Source organism: Protobothrops mucrosquamatus, unplaced genomic scaffold (genome assembly GCF_001527695.2).
Source record: "Protobothrops mucrosquamatus isolate PMUCROS unplaced genomic scaffold, P.Mucros_1.0 scaffold4543, whole genome shotgun sequence".
Classification (NCBI taxonomy): Eukaryota; Metazoa; Chordata; class Lepidosauria; order Squamata; family Viperidae; genus Protobothrops; species Protobothrops mucrosquamatus.
The window spans coordinates 1-6,118 of NW_015390448.1; positions in this window are offsets into that span (position 1 = coordinate 1).

Sequence of the window (6,118 nt, forward strand, 5' to 3'; positions counted from 1 at the left end):
ACTGTAGCGAAAGAGGTTGTGCATGGCTAAATGCTAAAATCTGCCCTGAGCATTTCTTTTAATGATCATACAAGAGAGGAAATCTAATCACGGCACTGGGGTTTGCTGGATAAAATAAAAGTCTACAAGAGCCTGCTTGGATGTCATCTTTAAAAAGATGGGTTAGATGTGTATAATAAGTTATAATTGGTAGCATCTGTTGTTCCAAACCAAGCTGGAAAATTCGAAAGGAAAAAGCATAACAACCAGTCTTTAGGGAGACATAATTCTTTAATTCTGTGTTTTCCTGGCAAGCTTCACCCAGCAGCCTTTTTGAGAACTACCCTAAAAATATGAACCTGTAAATTGTTAGGAAGACTCAGAATCAGTGGCGTCTTAATAGTGCGGACAAGTGGAAAGAGACGTTGATGTTTCAACCAAACAACTAGAACATCAATTAAAGGAAATGGGTGGAAAGGTGAATGCAGCTAGCTGGACTATCCTACAGATGTTCTTTGGTGATCATTTTGTTGTTGTTGTTGTTAATTGCGAAGTCGTGTCCGACCCATCGCGACCCCATGGACAACGTTCCTCCAGGCCTTCCTGTCCTCTACCATCTTCTGGAGTCCATTTAAGCTCAGGCCTCCTGCTTCAGTGACTCCATCCAGTCACCTCATTCTCTGTCGTCCCCTTCTTCTCTTGCCCTCCATCTTTCCCACCATTAGGCTCTTCTCCAGTGAGTCCTTCCTTCTCATTAGGTGGCCAAAGTACTTGAGTTTCAACTTCAGGATCTGGCCTTCTAAAGAGCAGTCGGGTTGATCTCCTCTAGGTAGGGTTGCCAGGTGTCCACTATTTGAGTGGACAGTCCACTTTTTTCACATTATGTTCACAATTTTTTTTCACAAAATAGTGGACATTTTTTTTATTCAAAAGGTTTATGATGAAATGGTACGTAATCTAAAGCTGTACAGTCTACTTTTTTTACTACTTAACCCCCCCCCCCCGCTTGTCCGCTATTTTTTGGAAGCAGACCTGGCCTACCTCTAGGACTGACTGGTTTGAACGCCTTGCAGTCCAAGGGACTCGCAGGACTCTTCTCCAGCACCTAGCAAATTAACATTTAACTAAATGAAGTGGGGCAACCAAGGTCCTGACTTTTGTATTTCATGCTAATTTTTTCTTTTTGGAATGGGATACTGGTTGAATGGAAGCACCCTTGCCAAAAAAACCCCAACCCTATTCATCTTGAATTATTCTGGCTGTTAACCCTTGAACTGTGGTTGGTAAATGTGATGTTTTAAATACCTTTAAAAATAACAGAGGGAAAATGTGAATCAAACAGTCTTAGGTATGTTTAGCAGAGCTCAGTAATCAAACTAGGGCTCTCCTCCCCCCCCCCTCCTCACTTTCCTTGCTGGACCTTTAGCAGTTAATGGATAGCCACCTTAAGCTGCTGCCCTCCAGCCAGTGGAGAGGTTGCCTCTGTGTTTATTTTGGACGATACAAAAGCCATTTTCAGAGCTTTAAAAGTCAAACATTGTTTGGCAGATTTCATAGCCTGCCAAGAATCCTGGGCTTTCCTACTGAAAGGCAGTAATTGGGTGGTCTCTTGGATAACTGCTGGCCCCACTGCTTTCTGAAGCAGCTCAAATTGTGGCCATAAGGCATTCTTTTCAGACTTGATCACCACGGACGCTGCTTTTTGCTGGGTTGCAAGCTAAAGTTAGTGGCTGACATCCAATTTTTTCCCCCCAACTCACATTTTACAGAATGGATAGCGATTCTGCTCCAAGGAGATCTCAATTTTTAGCAAACTGGAGTTGCAATCCTCAAGAGAGACAAATGCCAGACCTATTCGGAATTTATTCAGGTCTAGAACGGCCAAGTCACTTTTGGTGCCTTGTCGAATTATAATCGACAGGTTTGCAGATCTTAACATTTCAGACTTGAAAATAGCCACAGTACAGAAAATCTTGGAGAAGAAAGCTGAAATGGACAGAATAGTCAATCTCTGGCTGAGGCCCAAAGCAGTCTGGTGGAACGGTGGTTGCAAGGGTCCTTCTTCATGGGAGATCTAAACAGACAGACGGCTGTACTAGATGTCCATGCATGTGCTTTGCTAGTGCTGTAGTAGGTTAAGTGGTCAAGCATTTTTTTGATAACCCATGCAACTTTATCAAAAACTGTGTGATTACTCAACAGAGTAGTCCCAAAGGTGCTTTTCCAAAAGGCAACTGGACTTGTTGGTTTTTCTTGAAAATGTTTCGCTTCTCCTTCAAGAAGTTTCTTCAGTTCTAACTAAGTTTCTTGGAATTGATGATGTTACCTAATAAAATGTCTACAACCAAACACTCCACAACAAATTCTTTGTATTAATTTGAGTAGCTCTCCTCCTCCTCCTCCTCTTCTCCTCCCTCCGCTTCTTCCCCCTTCTCCCTCTCCCTCCTCCTTCTTCCCCTCCTCCTTCTTCCCCTCCTCCTCTCCTCCCTTCTCCTCTTCTCCCTCCTCCTCCTGCTCCCCTCCCTTCTTTCTCCTCCTCTCCCTCCTCCTCCTCTTCTCCTCCCTCCGCTTCTTCCCCCTTCTCCCTCTCCCTCCTCCTCCTTCTTCCCCTCCTCCTCTCCTCCTCCCCTCTCCCTCCTCTTCTTCCTCCTCCTCCTTCTTCCCTTCCTCCTCTCCTCCTCTCTTCCCTTCTCCCTTCTCCTCTTCTCCCTCCTCCTCCTCTTCTCCTCCTTTCTCCCTCCTCTTCTTCCCCTTTTTCCTCCTCCTCCTCCTCCTCCTCCTCCTCCTCCTCCTCCTCTTCTTCTTCTTCTTCTTCTTCTTCTTCTTCTTCTTCTTCTTCTTCTTCTTCTTCTTCTTCTTCTTCTTCTTCTTCTTCTTCTTCTTCTTCTTCTTCTTCTTCTTCTTCTTCTTCTTCGAATTGGCTCTTATTCGTTCTCTTAGATTTCAGCAGAAGAGCTACTGGGTGGAAACATTTAGTTAACCTCAGGAGAGGAAAGGCAAATTGGTTCTTTTTTTTAAAAAAAAAAAAGCAAAGTGACAATGCGGCCCTTGTTAGATATTAGGGAACAGCTTTCTAAAACAAATTGCTTTCAATCTGAAAACTATTTACTCTGGTAGCAATAAAAACATGTCTTCTGTTGCCAACTATGGTATTGGGGTGGTAGTCACCCCAAAGAGGATTCAGTCTAGATTGTGACCACACAAATTCTGTGTGAATCTCTCTATAGGTTTTTATGATTAGAAATAGGATCTATCTGGCTTTGCAGTATTTGTTCAGCTTTTATCTTGGTCCCTCGAATCAGTGTTATTTGTTTGCAAATTTAATTGTACAATCCCCTGAAATCCTTGCACAGCTGCTCAAGATTGTTTCTAGCTGAAGACTGGATAAATGGTGTAACTAAAGAGAATTGAACATAGCATCCACTTTCAAAAATAATCACCTTTGATTAGCAGTAAGTCCATAAGAGTAAATCTGGAATGTAAAAGAGTAAAACCACAGAGCATCCTAACTTTTCTACTGGGATCAAAAATGGACAATCTACTTTGGATTGGGAATTATATTTGTTCTGGCGTTGCTGTGACTTTACCAAAATGGGTGGACTTAATATTTCCAGACTCCTGTGTGTGTGTGTGTGTGTGTGTTTGTTTGTTTTGCGGAGGATGGTGGGTAGGAGTTAAGGAGCAGAATGAACTTGCTAAATCTTGCAGGATATTCAAATACCCTTTTGCTCCTTAAAATCCATTTTCCAAAACTGGAAATTTGTTCTGGTTTGTGGATTGTAAAAGCTGCTGCGGGATCCTTAAATCTCTGTGATCTTTAAGGCAGCTGATGCACCGTTATTTATACATTGAGAGAATTTATATGGCCACCCACTCTCTTTAAGTGAAGATGGCGATCCCGTAGGCCAGCTTGGAAAACAGCCATTCCCCTTAACATCTACCCAGTTTTAACCCCTGGGAATGCCTGGAAAGAAGAATGTTAGGCAATCTCTCGGATTTGCACACATGGAGTGCTGGAGCTTCTGCATGCACTGAATACATTTGGGATATAATCCTAGATTTAGATTCTCACCCAGCTGTGACTTTTTCTGGATGACTTTGGAAAGAAGAAAAAAAAAACACATTTTCTCTTTGCTCTGATTTATTATTTCCAGAACCCACAATGGTAGCAATCTGCATCACAAGATTGTGGAGATTTTTTTTAAAAAAAAGATACAAAAAAACCCCATGTAATGATTTTTAAATGAGCAGTAGAGTCCCATGATAGTATTGGGTGTATTTCTTTTTTTCTTTTGCAACAGTGACTCATACAAACACACACATGCACAGGCGTAGATCAACAGATCTGAGAAGAGTTGGATATTGTTTTAAGTTGTCGGCCACGCTCAACAATCTGCTATGTATACAGGGAAATATGTTACCTACACCTTTTGTGAGAGTAAACTTGAAGAAAGATTACAATGCTTCCTTCAAATAAACGTCCTGTATAAACCGGTTGCATTGCTGCTAAAAGATTTTTCCTTAGTCTGGTGTTTGATTAAAGTGGATAAAACTGCCATTTTGGAGATCTTTCAGATATCCTTAGAATGCTCCCTAATTTTTCACATTTCTAGATTTCCTTCTGTTTTTCAAAGTTCAGCTGCTTCAGATTCACCCTTTCTTACAGGCTGTAAAATTCACAGGGCTGGAAAATGAGCACCCTAAACTTGAATTAAATACTGCTGGCTTCTCAGTCCTCCAGAGTTGTCAGCCTTCCTGGTGTTTGCAGCTGGAAACTCTGTCAAATGGGGGGCCCATCTGAGCAAATCCAGCTGCTGTTGGTTTATTGTCCTGTCAAGTTGTCAGAAGCAGAGCAGTCTTTCAGTCTCACGGCTGAAATGACACCCTGATCTTTTCTCAATTTCTTTTCTTTCCTGTCCTCCAGTCAGTAAAAGGTTGGGTTCAGAGCATCCTGGAGAAATGTAGGAATTTTTCTAATGCATACTGGGGAGAATAGGAATTCCCCAAAGGTTAATGGATCTTTTGCTTTGCATTTATGATTCTTGGCTCTGCTCTTTGAAATTCGGACCTGGGACATCATCTCTGTCCACCCAATTGTTACGTGATGCAGAATAAAGGAAGGACAATTTGGTGTCCTACTCTAAGTATCTATTCTGCTACTACTTTGTACCATAACAAGTTAAAGCTGGAATAACCCAGAACTGTTCCATTTGGGACTCTCTGTACACATTATCCATAATATTATTTCTAGGGGCTCTGAAAAGTTCTGAGCCTTTTAATTGGTCACAAATATAGGTAGAGAGTGGATGGATGGATGGATGGATGGATGGATGGATGATCGTTGTTAATAAGTCCTTTGACTTTTTATCTCTTTGTTGTTAGTTGCGAAGTCATGTCCGACCCATCGCGACCCCGTGGACAACGTTCCTCCAGGCCTTCCTGTCCTCTGCCATCTTCTGGAGTCCACTTAAGCTCATGCCTACTGCTTCAGTGACTCCATCCAGCCACCTCATTCTCTGTCGTCCCCTTCTTCTCTTGCCCTCCGTCTTTCCCAGCATTAGGCTCTTCTCCAGTGAGTCCTTCCTTTTATTTCTTACCTGTTCATATATTTCTCTCCCCCTTCTTTTGTCACCCCTGTTTTTGCCAATTAAAAACAGGACACAACAGGACAGATTTTTGATATTTGTTGATTAATAAATGCATTTTTTAAATATTTGTCATAGTTTAATTTTTTAAAAAAATGCCAACCTATCCTTTTGCTAGCTGTCTGCTTGCTCAGAACTGGGTATCAGAAATTGAGTGGGAGTGTGTTGAGAGCAAACTCGATTGGAAATTACCCAGAAGAATTTTCCAACAAAATCTGGATTCCTTCCACTTTGGCATAATAATGATCATATGACTGGCTTAGTTTTGGCTTAGTGTGTTGTGGGAAACTATCCAAACCAGATTTATCTGATAAATCTTTAGCATATGATGACATCATAGTGCCTCCTTACTTATTCGGATCGTTTCATAAGTTGTATTCCCACAGAGAACCCGATCTTTGAAAGAAGAGTAACAGCTGGAGCTAAAGCTTGTCAGTGCAAATATTAACTATATTCACACAACAGCAAATCAGGGTCTTTCGCCATGACTGCTG